General features: G+C 35.0%; 1 protein-coding gene across 4 annotated transcripts in view; it reads right to left on the bottom strand.

The window, feature by feature from the left end:
- CDH18 (cadherin 18) overlaps positions 1 to 24,101 on the bottom strand; it is a 982,055-nt gene that overhangs the window by 594,098 nt on the left and 363,856 nt on the right. The window lies entirely within an intron of this gene.

The following is a 24,101-nucleotide window of genomic DNA, read 5'->3' on the forward strand; positions in this document are numbered from 1 at the left end:
ATTATTTATTTATTTGTCAGAGAGAGAGCGAGCGAGAGCGAGCACAGGCAGACAGAGTGGAAGGCAGAGGCAGAGGGAGAAGCAGGCTCCCTGCAGAGCAAGGAGCCCGATGTGGGACTCGATCCCAGGACGCTGGGATCATGACCTGAGCCGAAGGCAGCTGCTTAACCCACTGAGCCACCCAGGCGTCCCTAGATTCATCTTTTAAACATTATCTTATAAACCAATAATAATCTTTCCTTTTCTATTTTTGGAAAATTTGTACATTGCTTTTGCTTTAAAGGAAGAGAGATGGTCACACTTTAAAAAATTAACTTTTCAATAGAAACAACATTCAAGTATCACAGTCCCTTCCTGACAAATTAAGCAAAGGGCCCCCAGATTATGCAGAGCCAGAGGTAAAGTTACAAAGATTAGGGGAAAGGATATAGCTAATTCAAGAGTCTGCATTTTGCTATCTCACCGTGTAATTTTGCACCTATAGGAAAGGAGAATATTGATTCTTTCTGCTGATCAATCCTGACTGAAATATGGTCAAGGGGTTTTCAGTAAGGTGCCTGCATTTTTCCTCCAATGTAAGGTAAAACATGAGAGAATGATTTTGATGAAGGGAACCTACAGCTCACTCACAAGTCCTTGAAACAGGCAGAGTGACATTCCTCTAGGGACTCAACTGCCTCCATGCTAATACTTTGCTAAGGGCAAAAGGCAATCCTAGCCTGACCACGCCACCCCACACCCCCAGTCACAACACCAGGATCCTGTAAGTCTACTTTAATGTATAAAAATTCCTTTGGAAACTTCTTTTATCTCTAACCCCCTCCAAAGATAGATTTTGGCAATCATCCCTCAAGCATATAAACCCACCGAAATACATCTGAAGGGTCCCATGACTAAGATTTTATTAGATGGTAATAAATTTCCTAACAAGAGCTAGCTCCCTCAAAGTCCTGAAAACCTTTCTTCCAAAATTCCTTAGAGAGTTAAGGCTATCCCTAAACCTCTCCCAACTTAAAAGTATATAATGGGCCACCCCTCATGAACACATTGCAGATTTTCTACCCATGGGTCCTGTCTCTGTGCTTTAATAAAATCACCTTTTTGCACCAAAGATGTCTCAAGAACTTCTTGGCATCAAGTTTGAACCCTGATAACGTCTTTCCTACCTTAGTTTTAATGGGGGCACAATAGAGTATCTGGCAAAATTCAGCAAGGTGAAAAACACAGGGCCCAACTGCCCTTGGATTGTACACTGTTATTCTATGAAACTGCTAAAATGAAAAGAAAATGCTTTCCTAGGGATGGATGTAGAAGTCTGTTTCCCACACTGATTTAAGATTTTGGAATTTGTGTCTTGCTGAACCAGAAAAATAGAATAGACACTACTATTAATGACCAATAAATAAAGAAAATCTTACAATATTTTGGCTCAAATTGTGAAATGACAAAAATGTCCCAAAGAGAAAAATTGTGTATGTGTTTAATAAATACATATTTAAATGTTTGAGTACTTAATAAAATGATTCACACTTTAATACCACTATTGAGGATAAACTGTGCTCTGATTGGCAGTAAAAACTTGAATTATTGTGAAAATATTTATGTATATTTTTCAAGGCCCACCTCACCTATGACCTCCTCCACAGATGCTTCTTTCAAGCACTTATAATAGGTTCTTTGTATTTTTATTTTTCTTACCATATTTTAGCAAATATACATATATATGTTTACCATATATAATGTGTATATATAAGAAAATTTGATTTTATGGTCCTCCACAACGCATCATATAGCATTTCTTTTTAATATTTAAGAGTCCAAACGATTAATGAAAGTAAATGAAGATTTATGACATTGAATAAAAAAAAGGTCTAGCTTCATGTGTTCACAGATATTGAAGAATACACTTGGTTGAGATCATATTAACTGTGGGAAAACCCATAAGCAAAATTCAGTAGTAATTATGTTTGTAAAATAATTTTAGATTTAATTTATTGACTATTGATTTAAATCTGCACTTTCTGTCATAAAAATATATAGCACAAAAATGGTTAAAATGATAAATTTTAAGTACGGAATTTAGTGACATAAGGACATCTACATTGTCGTGCAATCATCATTATGCATTTCCAGAACTTTTTCTTCCCAAATTGAAACTCTGTACCCATTAAATAACTCACTATGTACTCTTTTTTATGATCTCTAGTTACTTGAGTAGGTAAGTAATATCAACATGTAAAATTCTTAGCATTACCTTACATGGGAAAGAACGCAACATAGAACTCACTGCTTTAGAAGGCACAGTGATCATATTGACATTATGTTAAACTATACAAGTTCATGATACTGCGTTAAACTCAGATTCTTTATGCAAAATACAAACACTGATGGTTACTTGTTTTATTTCTTGTTAATTTTCTTATTCAAATTATAAAAGTAGATGAAGGGGGAAAAAAGAAAAAAAAAAACAGAAACAGGCAGAAAAATAAAGAAAATCTCATTGAAAGTATCTGAAATCTGCCTAGGTAATAAGGATTCTAGCAGTACGTAAATGAGCCAGTATACAATAAGCTGCTTTGTGCCCCCTCAGGGCACTTAACAATTCTTGGTGTGGATCTTAAGATGAGGAAACCCAGAATAGGAAGGAGCAAAGAAGCTAGTGAAGTTCTCAAAAACTTTCAGGGCAAGGGGTTTTATTAAATACACCCACCTACATCCCAAACTCCCAGGGCAGAAGTTTTGCTCAGAGCAGTAAAAACTTCCAGGATTAAAGAGGTCATATTTTAAACAGAAAGGAAACTAATCCCCTAGAGGCATTTACCCAAGTGTCCACCTGTGCAGGATGAATGCCTAAGAGACAAAGAAGAAACCACGGTGCCAAGGAAACAGATTCAGGACTTTCTAAGTAGGAAGAGACTCGGTAAATACACCATGCTTTCAGACTCAGAGGTCCGCAGCCTAGGAATCAGCAAAACAAGATATAAAATAATAGAAGATTAGGGCGTCTAGGAGGCTCTGTTTGTTAAGTGTCTGCCTTTGGCTCAGTCCATGATCCTAGTGTCCTGCTTGGCAGGGAGCCTGTTTCTCCTTTCCCCCCCACCCCCAACTTGTGTGCTCGCTCTCTCTCTCTCTCTCTGCTATCCCTCTCAATTAAATAAATAAGATCTTAAAAATAAATTAGCCCATACCTGATTGGATTAAAGTGATATTTCCAGTCTAGCAGCAGATTAGAGGATAGGGTGATAAATCATCACTAGAAATGTTAATGATTTCTAGGACTTTCATTTTTTTCCCCCAAATTTCCAAGAAAATAAAAGAGGCAGTAGAAACAGATCTATATATAACTCTGATATTGAAGTTAACAGTAAAAGATTTTAATCAGTTGAATGATGTGTTCAAAAATGGTTGAAAAGATGTAGAATTTGACCAGAAAACTGGTGTCTATATAAAATAACTACATGGAAAATCCTAGAACAAAAAAAAAGGAATCTAAATTAACAACTGGATTATTCAAAGACAGACTAGAAATGAGAAGGATACTGAACTGAAAATAGATGACTAGAAAACACATACACTGAAAAACAAAAGCAAAAAGTAAAAACTTTTAAGAGGGTTATTTAAGAAGGGAATCTTATTATATTGGAACCAAGAAGCAAGGAAAGTGGGAAACAATTATTGAAGAGAAAAATGACTGCCAGTCACCAAAATTTGAAAGCCATCAAGCTACACCTTTACTATACAGTTGAAACTTAAGCATAAATACTCAGAAAACCCCATTTGGCCCATTTTTATTTATATTTATCTAATTTATTAAATGTTCACAATATGTTTGATCTGTATATACAGACTTATATATAAATATAAAATATTCAAAGGTTTCTGCTCATTCAAGGTTATTTTAAACAAGATAACTAAAATGCCAGACCAAAATAGTCTTAAATTGCTGAGAGAAAATAAATGGTCACCAGGGTTTTTGTTCTCATCACAAATATGAATTATGAAATAAAATATAGTTTTTTTCAAAATAAAATTAGTCATCCATTAATATAAATTATGTAAACTATAAAAGAACTCCTTTAGTCCAAGAAAAAATATACCAGAAGTAAAGAGAGATGTGCAAATACAAAATGAAAACAAATACATTCAAGAATATAAGTGAATTTTAATTATATAAAGTTTTAATAATATGTATGGGTTTAACATGTAGAGATAATTAAAAAGCATGAAAGACACTGAAAAAACTAGTTTTAAGAGGTTAACATGTACTGTCTAGTTAATTTTGACCATTCTAACGGGTGTAAGGTGATATCTTAATGAAGTTTTGATTTGAATTTCCCTGTTGGCTAATGATGATGAACATTTTTTCATGTGTCTGTTAGCCATTTATATGTCTTCTTTGAAGAAGTGTCTGTTCATGTCCTCTGCCCATTTTTTGACATGATTATCTGTTTTGTGTGAGTTGAGTTTGAGGAGTTCTTTATAGATCTTGGATATCAGCCCTTTGTCGGTAGTGTCATTTGCAAATATCTTCTCCCATTCCCTGAGTTTCCTATATGATTTGTTGACTGTTTCCTTTGCTGTGCAGAAGCTTTTGATCTTGATGACATCCCAAAAGTTCATTTTTGCTTTTGTTTCCTTTGCCTTTGGAGACATGTCTTGAAAGAAGTTGCTGTGGCCAGTATAGAAGAGGTTACTGCCCATGTTCTCCTCCAGAATTTTGATAGATTCCTGCCTCATATTGAGGTCTTTTATCCATTTCAAGTTTATCTTTGTGTATGATGTAAGAGAATTATCGAGTTTCATTCTCGTATAGATAGCTGTCCAATTTTCCCAGCACCATTTATTGAAGTGACTGTCTTTTTTCCACTGGATGTTTTTTCATGCTTTGTCGAAGATTATTTGACCATGGAGTTGCAGGTCCATATCTGGGCTTTCTTCTCCATTCCACTGGTCTATGTGTCTGTTTTTGTGCCAGTATCATGCTGTCTTGGTGATCACGGTTTGTAGTAAAGCTTGAAATCAGTCAATGTGATGACCCCAGTTTTGTTTTTCTTTTTCAACATTCCCTTAGCAATTTTGGGTCTCTTCTGGTTGCATACAAATTTAAGGTTTGTCTGTTCCAACACTTTGAAAAATGCCAGTGGAATTTTGATTGGGATGGCATTGAAAGTATAGATTGCTCTAGGCAGTATAGACATTGTAATAATGTTTACTATTCTGATCCATGAACATAGAATGCTTTTCCATCTTTTTGTGTCTTCTTCAATTTCTTTCATGAGTGTTTTGCAGTTCCTCGAGTACAAATCCTTTACCTCTTTAGTTAGGTTTATTTCCATGTATCTTGTGGTTCTTTGTGCTGGAGTAAATGGAATCAATTCTCTAATTTCCCCTTCTAAATTTTCATTTTTAGTGTATAAGAAAGCAACGGATTTCTGTACATTGATTTTGTATCCTGTCTCATTACTGAATTCTGTATGAGTTCTAGTAGTTTGGGAGTGGAGTCCTTCAGGTTTTCCATATAAAGTATCATGTCATCTGTGAAGAGAGAAAGTTTGACTTCTTCTTTGCCAATTTGAATACCTTCTATTTCTTTTTGTTACCTTTATTGCTGTTGCTAGGACTTCTAGTCCTATGTTGAACAACAGTGGCCAGAGTGAACATCCTTGTCATGTTCCTGATCTCAAAGGGAAGACTTTCCCCATTAAGAATGATATTTGCTGTGGGTTTTTCATAGATAGATTTTATGACATTGAGGAATATTCCCTCATTCCTGTACTTTGAAGCATTTTAATCAGGAAAGGATCCTGTATCTTGTCAAATGCTTTTTCTGCATCAATTGACAGGACCATGTGGTTCTTCTCTCTTCTGTTACTGATTTGTTCTATCACATTGATTGATTTGTGAATGTTGAACCACCCTTGCATCCCATGGATAAATCGCACGGTCATGGTGGATAATCTTTCTAATGTACTGTTGGATCCTATTAGTTAGGATCTTGTTGAGAATCATCAGATCCATATTCATCAAGGATATAGGTCTGAAATTCCCCTTTTTGGTGGGGTCTTTGCCTGGTTTGGGGATCAGGGTAATGCTGGCGTCATAAAAAGAGTCTGGAAGTTTTCCTTCTGTTTCTATTTTTTGAAACACCTTCCAGAGAATAGGTATTCTTTCTTCTTTGAATGTTTGGTAGTATTCCCCAGAGAATCTGTCAGGTTTGGGGCTCTTATTTTTTGAGAGGCCAAACTGTGGAAAGAGCCAAGATGCCCTTCAACAGACAAATGGATAAAGAAGATCTGGTCCATATATACAATGGAGTATTATGCCTTATCAGAAAGGATGAATACCCAACTTTTGTATCAACATGGACTGGACTGGAAGAGATTATGCTGAGTTAAATAAGTCAAGGAGAGACTCAATTATCATATGGTTTCACTTACTTGTGGTGCATATGGAACAACACAAAGGACATTGGGTGAAGGAGGAGAGAAGTAAGTTGGGGGAAATCAGAGGGGGAGATGAACCATGAGAGACTGTGGACTCTGAGAAACAAACAGAGTTTTGGAGGGAAGGGGGTGGAAGTTGGGAAGGCCCAGGGGTGGGTATTAAGGAGGGCACATATTGCCTGGAGCACTGGGTGTGGTGCGTAAACAATGAATCCTAGAATACTGAAAAAATAAAATAAAATTTAAATTAAGAAAGGATTTAACATTTTCTTGCAAATGATATTCATAAGAATTTAATTATGTATTTTGGAATCTCTAATTTAACTATCAAGAAAAAATGTTACCTTTTACTCAAAATGATCTATAACTAAAATGCTAAGGGGAAATAGATTTCAAAAGGAGGCAATAAGGAAAAGAAAATGTTACACGAGACAATGAAACAAATGGAACAAATAGTAAAATAAAACACACAAACTCAAATATCAGTGATTACTTTGCAAGTTAATGGCATAGGTCCATTATTTCAAGTCAAAATTCATCATAACAGGTAATTTTTAAAAAAATCAACTATATGCTGCTCATAAAAATTGTTTAAATGTAAGAAGTGGTTTTGTATGGTACAGATAGCAGTCCTTTGTCATACTTATGTCCTATGTCATCAATTGGAATGTTGATATTTCGATTCATTTGGCCATACAGATAATTTTAAGGTTTACACTTTTTTTTTCTTTTTCTTGAGGAAACTGTCTATGAGGAAAATGTTATTTTTTCAAAATTAATCAACTTGTTGATTATACTCAAGCTGTTTCTCCTAAATTACTTTCAATTAATTTTTGTATGTATGTCTTCAAATTTCTAGGTCAAAAGGCCTTTCTCAGCTCTCATACACAATCCATAATTTTTTTCACGGTCAAAAAAATGGTGATTACACACACCCTACAATTATGTATGTTGTAACCAATTTGTGCATGCTCTATTTCACTGCTTATGTTCTTTGCTAATGTAGTACTGATTTCACTAAGATAAAGTTTATAGTATGTTCCAGTGACTAATGAAACAATACTCAAGATAGTCATTTCTTTTTGAGGCTTTTGTGGTTGTTTTTAAGTACGAATTCCTTAACACATATTTTAGATTTTATCTAGTGACAAAAATTCCCGTCAACTTATTGAAAATGTATTTACCTTTTGTATTAAATTTGGGATCAATAGAATTCTATGATAATAAGAACTGCATTTTTTTTTTTTTATATTTTAAAGTCACTTTTCCTTTATGCTGACTTAATCTTACCTCTTTTCCATTACATCATATAATTTATTTAAGTGGGTTCCAGGCGGAACTGTTAACTAGTAATTCTATTTTATTTCTGCATTAAAGGAAATGGGATATATTTCCCAATTTCATTTATAAGTTAGAATAGAGATAAAATTGTTTTATGTAGCTTATTCATTTGATTTTTCTATACTTCTAAAATATTTTACTGGCTATCAATGATACAGCTTATTTTTGTGAAAAAATTCTCACCTATTTTCAAATTTTATAGTTAACTACTTTATTATTCCAATCAGTAGAACCTCAAAGACTGTCCTTCATAGTAATGAGACTAACAAGTAGTTTCTTGTACACTTTGTTTTAATTGCTATGATTTTGGCACTCAGGGCCATTTCATTGAGAGGAAAATAATGGGCATTTACTGCTCAACCAGAGATTCTTATTATAATTGGCCACAAATACCAACATAGGATTTAGAAAAATAATTACAATTATTCACCACAAATACTAAGTTTGGTCAATAATTTTATTTCTTTCAATTCTAAAATTTCATTGCTTATTCATTTGTCTCTTCCCAAATCAGATAATAACCTAACTTTGGAATGCTGGAGAAATGACTATAAAGATAACAGGGCAACAGTACATTATTTTATAGAAAAAGTAAATTTCATAAAATATTTAGAGTGAAACATAAAATGCAATCAACACTTAGCTGCTTGGAAAGGTGTTAATATTTTGCTAAAATTTTTAGTCTTCATCCAGATGTCTGGCAGCACATGAGGAAAATAAGACACTCTGTGAATAAACATAATCTCAATTACTCCAAAATGCCATTTTTCCACCAATTTCCAATTTTCTTTATAAGGGAGAACATAATCACATATCAGGTATTTGTAGAGACTAACAATCCTGGCTTCTAAGGACAGACTAATATAATGTATTCACTAATTATTTCAATGCTCATGCATTGAATCTTCTTAAAGATTTTATTTATTTTAGATTTAGATTTATTTATTTTAGAGAGAGAGCCTAAGTAGAGGGAGAGAGAGAGAATCTCAAGCAGACTCCACGCTAAGCACCAAGCCTGGCACGGGGTTCCATCTCATGACCCTGAAATCATGATCTGGACTGAAACCAAGAGTCTGACCACTTAATATACTGAGCCACCCAGATCAATGTCTATGCCATTTAAACAAAGACTCAATTAGGGGACAGTGAAAGTTTCAGCAGTTTTGTGCATGTCGCTTTTGTCATTTTGATATGACCCAAAATAAAGACAAGATGTACTGAGGGCTTATTGACTCCCGATAAGGAAGTACTCTTTTACAACTTACTATTAAGTTGTTTTCAGGAAGAAATTACTATCACCTATTTTTATTTTTCTATTAATGCAAATCATAAACTTATCTACTTGGAAGTACTAATAACCTTATTTTAACAAGTTTTTTCTAATGTCAGAGAAAATTATGGCTTATAGAGTGACATCTAATTTTGTTCTATAGTTTCTAATGGAAGCAATCATTACTACATATCAAATAACAGAAAAGTCTCCATAAACAGAAGCGAATACTTTGCATATATTTATTAGACTCATTTTTCTTAATTTTATGGTAAAATACACTTTCCTATCACTGATGTCTGATTATCATTTTTAGTTTTTATAAGAAATAGTTTTTTGTTTGTTTGTTTGTTTTTAGTCTCAAGTTTTTATTTAAATTCCAGTTAGTTAACGTACTGTGTAATATGAGCACATTAGTTTCAGGAGTACAGTTTAATGATTCATCACGTCACATAGAACAGCCAGTGCTCCTAAGTCTCTTTCTTAACAAATATTACCCCCCCACACTCCGCAAAAAAAGAGAATTTTATTAAATATATAATGCATATATGAAGAAGAAAAATATTCCTTGGGTAGTACGAGTGGGATAGAATTTTGAAACTATTGTTTGTTAGTGTAACTGGGAGAAACTTAGCATGTCTGACTCCACAATCCTTCAGTTTCTCTTGCTGCTCTAACATCTAGCTTGGAAACTTCTGCTTAGCTCTTCAACAAAGCCATGTTAATCATTGAAGGAATTTTGCTTCCAGTTAAGATTTGTAAAAACTGCTCTTGACTCAGAACTGTCCCCCACTCCCGAAGAGAAAAGTACCTACAGAAATAACAAATGTCATGTTTAAGATTTACTGGAATGGCAGGACCAGATTTTTGCACACAGACCAACTGACCAAGGACAGAAAGTTTCCTAACTTTCCTCGGACCCTTGCAAGCATTAGAATAGCTACAGACATTAAGTCGTTTCCCGAGTGCAGTCTCCTCCTGCTTCTCCCTCTTCCTAAGAGACACTCAAATTCTATGCTGAGTTAAGAGGGTTCTTTAGGACAGCACTCCACCATCTCTTTGGTTTGCTGGCATTCCTTACCCCAACATCTTGCTTCTTACTGGCTTGTTGCATGATGAGAAGAATAAGCTTACACTCAGTCACTTTATAGCCTTTTGTTTAGTATACTATGTTTTTATGTTAAGAATTGCTGTTTTCCCTGAGACGGAGTTTCAGAGTTTTTGGTCAAGAGAAATCTACAATGAGTTCCAATTATTACGGAGCTGTCATTAAAACTCTAAGTTCAGGGGCGCCTGGGTGGCTCAGTGGGTTAAGCTGCTGCCTTCGGCTCAGGTCATGATCTCAGGGTCCTGGGCTCGAGTCCCGCATTGGGCTCTCTGCTCAGCAGGGAGCCTGCTTCCCTCTTTCTCTCTCTGCCTGCCTCTCCATCTACTTGTGATTTCTGTCAAATAAATAAATAAAATCTTTTAAAAGATGCAAACTATTTAAAAAAACAAAAAGCAAAAACCAAAAACTCTAAGTTCAGATAGGGCCAGCTGTACAACATTCTTAGTTTCCTCTTCTTGCAGGCTGCATACAAAAGATTTTACCTCTGGAAGTTGATTACTTGTCATCATTGTACGTACTGATTTTGGTAAAAACCACTTCTTCATGTGACATAATGAGTTTTGTTTAGATGTTTATGTCAGAATGCAATTTCATAGCATCTAAAATTTACCCTAGGTTCGTACATCCAGGTTCCATTTTCTCATCCCTCCAGCTGCTATTTACTCCCCAGCTCTCAAAGGTACTTAACATCCTAATGTACTTCGTGATCCTCTACTCCGCTCATACCCCCAGTGGTATTCAAAAGAAAAAAAGTTTGCTTATCTGTTACTTACTTGTTAGTATAGATTTCACTGTATACTTTAATACATTTAGAAACAATTATTCTAACTGAGTACATACACATGTAATTACAGCTTATTATAGTCTGACTATAGTCTGAGAATTTTTTCTGCCTGTGATCCAATTGGTGTCATTAAGGAATAAAATTTCAGCCTGTTGAAACCAACAGAATTGTTGCCAGGGTGATTCAGGAAGGATTCCTGGACAATTATTTTGTATGATGTAAAAGACACTCTCATTTAGTAAATTCTTACAAAGTTTCCAAAGCACCAACAGATTAAAACTTTAAAGAGGAATGAGTTTACAAGTATATTCAGGTATATCTGCCACAGGCCAACTTGAACGAGGCATTAGAGATGCTGCTGATTTCCATTATTGCTAACAACCTCAGAGCATCAAACCAGCAACATTATTAACAGAAACCATGGAAATACAGGCAATAATGACTATTACAAGTGTGGAATTAAATCACTGAAAACAGACTCAGAAGTTTCCGTTTTCTATACCTGTGACCAAACAGACTAAATCTAAAAGCTAGCTCCAGTTTAAAACACAGATGACCGATGAAGGAGATAGACAACAAGCCAAGAGGATGCCAGAAGAGCTAGGTTACCAACAGAACAGCTGAACCTCCATTTGGTATTGCCAACGTTTTACATCAATCTCTTAAATGTAAAGAATTAGAAGTTATTTAAATCAAAAGCCGGCACCAGACTTGAGAGTTCCCTGAGCATACGAAATCAGTTTAATCATACATGCAAAGCTTCATTTAGCTTATTTTGCAAGACTGACTTGGCCTGGGTCATTTCTTGCTTATGCCTCTGGAAATCATAAGCAAAACTAAACTGGCTCCCAAAACTGATGTGAAGTAACCACTGACCAATTTTCTATGGCTTAAGAAATTTCTGACATTATAACCAATCCTGGTGAAGGGGGCACTGCTTTCTTACTGTGTAAGTTGCTTTTAAAGAATATGCCCCAGAATCTCAATCCATGTTTTGGTTCCGTGAATGGTCTTTTTGGTGCGTGCACAACACAGTTTTACTAATTACTACTTCAGTGATTCATTTGGTTTTATGCCTGTTATTTCACGATTTTTGACAAAGCAAATATAAGAACTGTGTTGAGATTGTATTCAGCCATTACCTGTCAAGTCTGTTTGGTATTCATCATTGAACTGGATGTGAGGAATGTACTTGTGTCAGTACTTTAAGACACTTAATATGTGTTCTATTTCTCCTTAAAGTCTCCTTAAAGTCTCCTGTGATTCCTACCGCCTTACCTTCTTTCCGGTGTTGAAGAGGCTTCCGGGCAGAAACCAGCAGATGCCCTCAGCAGAAATTATGGCACCATCACTCACGAGAGCTGAGCAGGAGGAAATGTAGTGTCTGCCATGGGTTGAGTGAAGGGTTGATGAGCTGAGGGGCTGGGGACCAGAAGTTCTCAAGTAAGAACTTGCTTCAGACTCACGCAGAAACAGGACTAACTACCTGAGGTTTAGGTGGGCACCGACTGCCCAGTGCCTGGATTTCATTCAGGTTGAGACTGCCTCTCCCATACCTTTTGATCAACCACTTAATGGCACTCACCTTTGACTCTTCTGTAAACACTGGTTTGTGGATGTTCAGAAACTACTAAAGCCAGGAGTATGGAGGGGATAGAAGGAGTGGCCCTGGAGAGGGCAGTGAAAATGGGGAAAGTTTGGGGAGCAATCACAAGGGCCCAAATTCTTTAAATTAGCTGGAAGAAGAGATTATGAGCCTTCTGTGACTAGAATAAGAGGAAATTTAAATATTTCCTCCCTATGAAGGGCATGAGTTCATTGGTTCATAACTAGTAAGGTTTTTTGTTTTGTTTTGTTTGTTTTTTGGCTTTATAGTTTTCTGGAATAAAACACATACATTCAAAAGTGTAAAATCCAGCATGTGTCTAAAAACTGTCTCAATCCAATTGTTACAAAGTAGTATTTCCAGCCAAAATCCTAATGCCCAGACTGAGCATTCTTGGAACTCAAATCCTTTTGAAGAAATCCCACGCCTATTTTGCTGTGTCATGAGTCCTTTCCATACAAACAAGAGTCCTCTGTTAACAGCCCTTGTCAAATTGTTGACTTTTAAGCAATGTATTGAAACATATCTATCTTTTTAGTCTTCTGTTTTTGCAATAGTTGATTACAGTACTCTTCAAAACGGACAATTTGCTTGAAAGGCTTTCAAATATCCTCTTGAAAAGTAATTCAGACTCACATATCATTGGCCAAAAGGATTTATAAAAGCAACATTCGTGATTGCATTTTGAAAGGAGAACACACACAAATAGGAAGTAAATGAATGATAGCACCTTCAAAGGAGACACTTATGGAAAAACGCCTCCCATATTTTAATACAGAATTTATTATAGTAGCTGTGCACATATGAACCAAAAGAAAGAAAACCTAGACAAATAAATGCTAATCTAATTAGATGTTACTTTGTATCCTGGAAATTACGTTGTATGAAGTTACCCCTTTTTTGGTTCCCAAAGCCTCAGTCTGTGTGTGTACATGGCTGAAGACTTTCCTGTTTGTGCCCCCTAAGTGAGTATTTATCAACCCTGGTGGCAAATTAGAATCACTTGGCTCACCCTAAAATAGACTTAACCCTTAGATTCCACTTTCACTTACTACAATTCAACTAGTCTCAGCTAAGACCTAGGGGGTATGGGCATTATTAGATACAATTCATAAATGTATATCCAGATAGTCTATAACTATAAAAAATACACACATGTATATATATCAGTATGGTGTTACTATATTGTACTAAACATACCTCCTAACATTTTCTATAAATGCATTTAAACTTTATATATATATATATTCTATATGCATATAAAAGTACATATATATTATATGTGCATTATATATATAAAAATGTACAAACATGTACGTTTGTATAGATAAAAGGATAGATATAGATATAGATCTATATGAGTTACATATATAGATGTATTTAAAATCATGTAAAATTAGGAGCACCTGGGTGGCTCAGGGGGCTAAACCTCTGCTGTCTGCTCAGGTCATGATCTCAGGGTCCTGGGATTGAGCCCCGCACAGGCTCTCTGCTCAGCAGGGAGCCTGCTTCCCCCTCTCTCTCTGCCTGCCTCTCTGCCTATGATCTCTCTCTCTGTCAAATAAATAAATAAAATTAAAAAAAATTTAAATGTTTCCTAATTTTTCTAATTCCTAATGTTTCCTAATTCCTAATTTTAATGTTTCCTATGAATTTCACAAGGCAAGTTAAATTTCATTGACTTCTTAGAATAGTGGTAATTAAAATCACCTCTACTGAACAACTGCTATGCACAAATTCCTCTGAGTGATAATGATATGGGATATGATGTATAAGCAAAAGTCAGAAAATATAGATAGTAATCCCTGCTCTACTGAAGAGCCTCTAGTTGCTTGGATCTATCTTGGGGTCGATCTGTGGTCATGTCCTATCAGTGATCTCCTGCAACAGATGGAGAGAGTTTATCCCGGGTGCTGGAGTAGCCCGTTCAATGGCTCTGAAATAAAAGAGGGCCATACACTTGGAGTTGAAAGGGAAAGGTATTGAAGTTTGAAACATAACAGGAACCTAGATCACACGGGACCTCTAGTACATTCCCAAAACAATTATTTTTATTTTGCTTTGTTTTTACACTAAGGGTGATGGGAAGTTATTAGTGTGTTTTGAGCACACTCAAATTTTAAAAGAAAACCATTGCAAACTCAGTGATATACTCTCATTCCCTCACCTTATAAATGTTTGCCTCATGATGCAGAAATGTTAACATGATGTGTCCCTACAAACCTGGTAACATTGCAGAGATTAGCACTTGTGTTTTCTGTACCAGGAAGAGAAGGGTGATTAAATCACGAGAAAGTCATCAATGGGAAAGGCATTGACTTAAATCTGTGTAACAACTTGTAACATCTTGTAACTTTCTATGAGTGCCTACAACCAATATCTTTTGTCTTTAGCTGGTGATGGTATTTCAGGTGGTGACCTGAACCATTTCTGGCAGTTACTCAGTTTTCTTGGGTATCTCCCATGCAGACAGGAGTTATACATGTTATTAAACTTCTGTTTGTTTTTTCTCCTTTGATCTTTGATTACAGGGGGATGCCAGTCAAGAATCTAGGAAGGTAGAAGGAAAGTTATTTCTCCTCTTTTACATCTATTAATATATGATGTAGATCATTAGGTTGGAGCCATGATTGAGAGAGAGAGATAGGGAGGAAAGAGAGATCATGACAAGACTCATATAAGTTATCTCTCAATTTCAAACTTTTTGCATCTGGGATTGTCATACAGATGCCTATGGAAAACATGAAAATGTTGTTTCCCAACACTGAACCTGAGAACTGCCAGAACTTCTTCTCCATGGACCCCACATTTGAACATTTGTCTACCAGAGTTTATAATGTACAAAAAATTAATGCTTGCTTTTTTTATTGCTGTTGTTAACCTTAGATTACCTATAGATATATAGTTGCTAATCAGATCTTCCACTTTGTAAAATCTACCAAATGATAGAAATGTATGCTTTCAGCCATTCAGTTTATATTTTGGTGATTATGCCATGTTACTTATACTTTTAAAGATACTACTTTTTTTTCAAGGATTATTTCCAGGGCCCTTAGGAATTAAGTTTGGAATGTGAAATATAAGACCAATTACTGCAGCTAATATTTATACCAACTTCATACCCAAGGTAGTGACAGAATAATGAAAAAGAATTGAGAATCTGGAATATTGAAAATGCATTTGTACTTCTCCCTAATGAAATCTATTTGTTCACAGCAAAGCAAAAAGAGGTTTAAGGAAAATTATCTCCTTTAGAATAAAAGCCTAAATCGCATGCAGATTTATCTTCCAATTTTTTCTAGTACTTTGCTGTCTCATAATTAAGATAAAAGATACATATTTTTATTAATTAGCTATTAATAATTGGGCTAGGTCAGTTGAGTATTTTTATCTTTTCTGGTCATTGCTTTCAACTACTCAAATGCTAGGAAAATGGTTAATTTTCAAGTAAGATAATTTCTATACAACCATAGTTTATACAATAGTGATTTTTTTTCCTTTAATTTCCTCTATTATATTAACCCATATACACCATCTTCCTTTCTTGAGTAAAGGGAGGGAACCAGCAAGGTAGAGCTAATTTTTTACCTTTATACAGAAGATTTTCATTTCTCCTCCTCCTTTTTTAAAATTATGTTATATTAGTCACCAACAGTACATCATTAGTTTTCGATGTTGTGTCCCATGATTCATTGTTTATGTATAACATCATTTATCCTCCTAAGTCTGCTCTGCATCAAAGTTTCAAAGAAAATCTTAGCTAATTGATAGGCATTTTATTTTTTTTAAGATTTTATTTATTTATTTGACAGATCACAAGTAGGCAGAGAGGCAGGCAGAGAGAGTGAGAGAGAGGAGAAAGCAGGCTCCCCGCTGAGCAGAGAGCCCAATGATGCGGGGCTCCATCCCAGGACCCTGTGATCATGACCTGAGCTGAAGGCAGAGGCTTTAACCCACTGAGCCACTCAGGCACCCTGATAGCCATTTTATATTGAAACAGACTCAGTAGTGAAATTTATCCAATGTTTTTTTCTTTTATTTAGATGGAACTAGATAGATGTTTGCCAATCTCTCTTTCTTCAAGAGCACAGGGAAATAACATTTGCACGCCTTCTTTGCCATTAGGGTGGGTGTATGTCATTATTACAGCCAAAGCATTGTGGACAGAAGTGATAGAAAATTTTCCTAATTCTGACTCTTAGAATCATTTTATACACTCTCTGTCTATCCAAATACTGAAGACAAAGAAGTTCAAGATGGAGAAACAGCCCCATGGAAGAAGCCTAGATGCCTGGGTCTCCCTGTGGAGAAGAGTAGTCCCAGAAGGTAGGTTTATGTATATTTACGTATATTACCTTTCAGGGTAAACAAGGAATACATTTTAAATGCACTGTGGTATGGATATATTGGGAATTATTTTTCAATAGCTCGTGAGAATTCCTCTAACAAAGCACCTGCTATGTGCCAGCTCTTTCCCTAGAACTTTACATTTATACATGGCAAAGAGTGATCTAATATATGAGTCTGAAATCTATACTGTGTCCTGCCAAAAATATGAAACCATTGTAAATAACTAGCAGATTAATAAGACAGGATTTTTTTCTCTTTCAGTAATTATTAATAGTAAATTTCATAGTAAAGTTTTACATTACATTACATTACAATGTAACATAAGAGATGTTTCTTACATTACAATGTAACATAAGAGATGATTACTTGTGATCTCATGGATAATTATTAACTAACACCAAGTTCTTGCTCTGCCGAGCAAAGACTTCAAATATACATTTGGAACAAAGAAATTGCTGTAGTTAAGTAAATGTATATTACATGAAATGTATACCTGAAATTTTAAGAAATGTGCTAACTTTAGACTCTTTTTATGTTTGTTATAATTTTGACCCAAATATAATATTAAGGCATGATGTTATTTATTGACATGGTAGTACATGTCAAACACTATCATATAATTAGCCAAATATATGAAGAATTCATACCGCTTTCCTGACAAGTATAGCTATAGTAAATTGGTAAATAAATAAATGTAGTTTAATTATGTCACTAGTACTTAATACTAAAAACATAATCATTGTCTGTAATGAAAATTATACACATTCTCTCTCCCAACACATACATGTGCATGTATATAGCCTTTGTATAGCCTTTGTTTTTGACAAAATTTTTAATAAGATAAACACGTACTAGCGAGAGAATTTCAAACTGCATTGTGGAGCAGGTATTAGAAATAGTATTTTCAACACACATTGAAATTTTGCCCTGAAACTGAGAGCCCAACATGATTAGAATCTTCCTACTGATTTTTTTGTAAAAACTGACATGAAGGGCACCTGGGTGGCTCAGTGGGTTGGGCCTCTGCCTTCGGCCTTGATCATGACTCAGGGTCCTGGGATTGAGTCCCGCATTGGGCTCTCTGCTCAGCAGGGAGCCTGCTTCCCTCTCTCTCTCTCTCTCTGCCTGCCTCTCTGCCTACTTGTGATCTGTCTGTCAAATAAACAAATAAAATCTTTTAAAAAAATGGCATGAAAATCTGGTATTTTGGCTTTAATAAGACACAATACAGTCATTGAAGACTTGGTTCTTCCCTGTTCTTGGAGAGTAATTTTTTGTTGTTGTTGTTGTTCTAACAGCAAAAGTGAGCACAAACATGTCTGATATGCTCATAATATTTTTAAAAATTCATTATTTTAGTAAATGGTAATATTTTTAAAGATGTTATTTTTGTCTGGGAAATACTGAGTTAAAATTCACCATATTGGAGCATTCAGGAATTCAACCGCTGGCATATGTTTTCAGTGGTGGAATGTCATAGTAGTCATTTTTACTGAAAGAGGAATTAGATTCCTCTTCCCCAAGCTGGGGCCCTCTTATTCTTTGCCAATTTATTAATCCTTGTCTTTTTCTTCTTGTTCTGGGTCTATAATGAACTGTGCTTCCAAACTGCAACTTTACTTTAATAATTTTTTATTCAAACCATGTACTATCTCTCTCCCCGCCCCAAAACAAGAACAACAAACCACTTCACACTTCAGTCTCTGGCAGATTGATTGCATTCTGATGCCAAGAATCTGATTTCAGAATTTAGCTGTGATACACATGGCATGATAATGACATAATGCAAATGGTTTCCATAGGTAGCTCTTGATCAACGTATTTCAATTAAAGGCATTTCAAAAATGTTATGAGCAATGATAAACTCATGGATTAGCCAAAAAATTGAAAATTTCATGCTAAAGTTTTCCTAAAGTTTCTTATCAATACAGTAAGAGAAGTAAGGATTTATGCAAAGATATCAATAACATAACATTAATTCATCAGAGAAATATTGAGCATGGAGTAGACATTAGAGTGGCCAGTGCAGAGAGAAGTTGAGAACATGTGGAGAGAGAAGATGCATTGAGGGAGAGAGATGGTAATGGAAAATGGGCTTAACTTTAAGGTAAAACAATATTTTTAAAGAGGATTTTTCAAGGGGTGGAGCCTGCCTAAGATTCCTTCTAGCTCTTCCTCTCTCATTGGTCCCTCTCTAACTCTCTAAATAAATAAAAAAGTAGACAAGGTTTTCATAAATTCTTCCCACATGTTTTATGATGCAATATCTTTATTCTTTTCACTCAGAGTCTTTGGTTAAAATCTACATTATTATTCATTGATGAAATGAAATGATGAAAATGTATTTTCTCATATTGTTGTTGCTGTTCAATTTTTGTTGCTATTAATTGTATTAGAGGCATTTGTGTATTGTACCTGTCTCTAAATGTTGGGCTTTTGGTTCAAGATGGTGTAAGCATACTGAAGATAGTCTACAAACTTATTTAAATCAAGGGGAAATAGATGTTGCAGTGGCCATTCTGACAACAAATTTGTAACTGAAAAATAACCTGGAAGTATTTTTGGAAGTAAGGAATATTACCATGAGTTGTACCTGCAGCCCAAATAATTTAACAGTCCTATGGTGGGATTAATCAAGTCTTCTACCCCCTACTCTCACCCTAATCCACTATCAAAATAGAATTTGAAGAACAAAGAGAAATCACTAGATACTCATTGCAAAATCCTTGTGCAATTAGAGGTTCAGACAAAGATAAAGCCAGAGGAATTTTCCACTAAAGAAGAGAAAAAACATTCAGGAACCATTTAAATTTAACATTAAGAATAAAGATGTTTACTGAGCACCAGCCAACGCCGTAGGTGCTTGGATTTGACAGATAATAAAACAAACCAAATTTTGTTGTCATGAACATTTCCTTCCAATTAGAGGATTATACACAATAAACAAATGCATAAATTAGTGTCTTATGAGTTGGATGTTGCAGGTATAAAGAGGTAAGATGCTGGGTAAACAGTGATAGCAGAGTTAGTGATGCAATTCACAGAAGTGAAAGAAATACGAAAAGGAGCCATGCAAGTACATAGAACATGGCCATAGCAGAGGACAGTAACAGCAAGAGCCAGACTCTGAGGAGAACATCAGGGAGGTCAGGGTCACTGGGTTGGAGAGCAATGGGAGGCTGATGCAGGGTGAGGAAAGGGAGGCAAACCATACACACGAGACTCAGGGCTTTCACACGTAGGGACTCAGCGTTTTAAAGAGAAGAATGAGGTGAATGTTGTTAAGCTTTAGAAGGACTGTTCTGACTACAACAGCCTGGAAGAGAGCAGCTGGAAGCAGGAGATAAGTAGGAGCTATTTCAAGGGTCAAGTTGAGAGACCGTGGTCTCAACTAGTTAATGAGATTGTGTATGTTTTGATTTTAGGGCCTACAGCATTCCTGATGTGTGTGTTTGTAAGGCAGTCACTTTACATTTGAGATTCCTATTTTACACTCTATTGGAGAGTTTGGATGGAATGTTACAAAAGAATCTAATTTTAGAAAGAGAATCTGATATTATCAAAACAAAGAAAGTATATACATCTTTCATAAATCTTTGGAAGATCACCAAAAATGTGACAGATTAAGACGAATTCAGAATCCTGAAGTCAAGACCCTATAATGTTCACATCTGAGAAAATGAGAAAAGAATCAGCACACTGAAAAACAAACTGAGGGTTTTGGAGGGGAGAGGGCTAGGGGGAGGGGTAAGCCTGGTGGTGGGTATTAAGGAGGGCATGTATTGCATGCACAATGAATTTTGGAACACTGGGGAAAAAAAAAAAAAAAAAGAATCACCACACAACCTTTTGACAAGGGTAACAGAAGAGACCAGGAGCAAGTTGTGTTCTGGAAGCATGGGAATGTCCAAAAAGATGAAGCAAGCCATTATTACTTTTTTTCAGGAAGAAAATTAAATGCCCTGGATTGGGCCTAAGAAGTTTGATTAAATACTTTTTAGGAGTAGCACAAAAGTAATGTTAACAGGTGAAGTATGATTTCTCATAGGATTATAGATTCCAAGTTCTTCCAAAGCAAATTCACATCCCAGATAGTCAGCTGTGTCAGCCCTTAGGGAACTCGGGAGGAAACTGCAGTCATCCCTGGGAAGGAGACCTGGGATCCAAGCAGACAACTGGGATCCGCAGCTACTTTTCTTCCCTTGTCCTTCCATGTAGCACCAGAACCCTAGCCCCCAACCCCCATCACCTTAGAACCTGCAGAAACCTAAAAATATGAAACATATACTCTGGTTTCTCTTCAGATCGCATAAATCTTTCGCCTTTTACTAAAAATATGAAACATCCACTAGGTGTGTTAAGGACATATTGGGAGAAGTATAGGGTCCCTATAATAAGAAAGTTATAGTCTGAGAATTGAAAGGAAATGAGGAGTTCTGCAGAGTCAGAGTTAAGGAACCATCTAGGTGTTACACCATGTATAAATATGTAAATGTCGAGACTTCATACACTCATAAACCTCCATTGATGCTTATGTTGATCTAAGGAAGAGAAAAGTGATGGTTCTGAATGAAGTGGTTGACTCCTATTTAAGTCATGATGAAATGTTGTTTATGCCATTATAGATTCTATAGGGAACGATTGCGGGTGGGATTTCCAACCCTAAAAAGTATCTGGTGAGAGGAAATTCCTCCATCTTTCCTATACTATCCCAGTACTCACTCCATGAAGTACTATTCTATCTTCCCTACAAGTGAACATAACAGATCCTATTTCAAAAATTACTACAGATTTATTTTCATAAATTCTGGGCTTCAGTGAAGATACTCAGCATTTTCAGCTTGCTCAGTCAATTCTTCCAGAAATTTCAGGAAATATGCCTTGCCCTGATGGCTAGTCCGGGAGTCCTCATCTCTCACCCTTTCTGCATCACAGTTAAACTGTTAATGGAATTTCCAAGAAAACGAGAAAGACTTTGAATTTTGCCAATAGCAGCACATTTAATCAATTTCACCTTTCTAAATACATCTCTAATATCCCATGAAATTAATGATTGCCTGAAACTTAGCACAGAAGTAGCAAAAACAAAACAAAACTGTATCTTCGTCATGATGTGACCAATGAAAGAAGAAAATGATGTTTGAAACTATAAATACAGAGAATAAACTGGTGATGGCCTGAGGGAAGGGAGGTGCATGTTAGACAAGTGGGTGAAGGAGAGCAGAAGATACAAACTTTCACTTATGGAATGAGTAATTCATGAGAATAAAAGACATAGAACATGTAAGATAGTCAAAGATATTGTTACAGCATTGTATGGTGATGGATGATAGCTACCCTTGTGTTAAGCATAGCATAATATATAGAGAAATTGAATCATTATTTGTACACCCAAAACAAATGTAAATTGTGTATTAACTGTATTCAATTTTAAAAATTAATTTTAAAAACTAAAAACTAAAAATAAAATAAAAAATAAAATAAACTGCAGTTCAAAAAACTACAGTTGGAAATGAATTTAGTAGAGGGAATAAGCTGTTATTGCTATAGATCTAAAAACCAAACATATTTGGCAGAGAAATTAGCATTGTTTGCAGGTGAAAGTTTATAACTGTGGATTAATTTATAAAACTAGACAAAGAGTATTTTAGCCATCATTAAATTGTACCTGAAAATAAAACCTTTTAAGCATACCTAAATTTTACTAGGGTTGTATTTTCACTTGGAGCATGGAAAATTTGAGGAGTATTTGATTTGATTTCTTTTCTACGTTATCACTTAGTCAACTGTGCTTTACATTTAAGTTTATATTAATAATGTTTAAACATAACTAATAATTCTTTTATACTCATATCTACCTTTAGAGTGATCAGTTCATGCTTCTTCCAAATAATCTTAATTCAAAGCAAGCATATATGCATATGCCATACATAGAAGAAAAACTGTAATCTGATTTGACCTCATTTTAAACAAATTATTTTACATTGATAAAGATGTTATAGCAACAGTAATGAAATATGACTAATTTCAATTATTTCTGAACAGCAACTTAAAAGCTGAAGGTAGAAAATGTACTTCTTTCTATTGAGATTTTAAGATTACTTATTTACTTGTAATCAAATCAAACAAGTCAAATCTGACCTCTATAATACAGTATTTGTTTAGATCTAGTGGAGTTAAATTGAGTGCACTGATTCTAAATTGAAGATCTATTAAGTAATAAGTAGGGTGCAGTTTTATAATCATCTTCAGGTTATAAACAACATTTACCACAAGATCAAAACATGTTGAATTAGAAAAAGTGAATGCAAATTAAATGGGAGAGATTTTAGAAATGTAGTGAACAGAAATATAAGACAGGATGCTACTAAGGATTTTAAAATATTTCTATTTTTTTATTAATTGGTTATTATGCCCTAGAATACATATCAAACAATAGTTTTAGGGTATTTCATGAAATGCATAAAAGTATTTTTAGCTTAACAGATCATAATACTTAAGATATAAGTTTTTCAATTTTTTTAATAACTGGAGAAATCACCATTTTTACCCTGCTGCTTTTGTTTTTAATTTGCTATTACAAGTGAATGAAAATAAATGTTCCTTCTCTGGTGTTAAGTATGAGGCCACAGGAGATGTGTGTGCATGTGTGTGTGTGGGGGGGGGCGTATGTTAATAGCACTGCTGTAATTCCTCTATAATCCTACTTCATTATTTTATGCAAAAAATTCCCAGAAAGGATCAACTTATTAAGAAGAATTAGAATAAGTGAATGTCACCAGTGTAGGGTAGTATGTCAACAAGTTGAAAAAGTATACTACATTAAAAATTGAGTCATAGGAAACTTTTGTAAGTTTTTTTTAACTGTAAATTTTTTTAAATAATGTTAAGAGACTAGAGCAATTATGTGATGGTATTCAGATTTTTGTCCAGAGATAACTTTTTAAAAATGTGAACAGAAAGGTTCACATCAAATCCTATATTCAAATCCTATAGAAGTGTCTATTCATAACTATTCTTCAAATGTAATTTATTACAAATTATAAAGAGAAAAGATGATCACAGGTAGATTATTTCTTGCTCACTATAATTTTACTTTTTATAGCAGTTGTGAAATATTTACTAAATATATCTGTTGTAATTATATAGTTTTAACTATATTTGGAAACCTAAGCTAATTCCATGTCAACTTTAGGATA

This window comes from Mustela nigripes, chromosome 12, assembly GCF_022355385.1.
Source record: "Mustela nigripes isolate SB6536 chromosome 12, MUSNIG.SB6536, whole genome shotgun sequence".
Lineage (NCBI taxonomy): Eukaryota > Metazoa > Chordata > Mammalia > Carnivora > Mustelidae > Mustela > Mustela nigripes.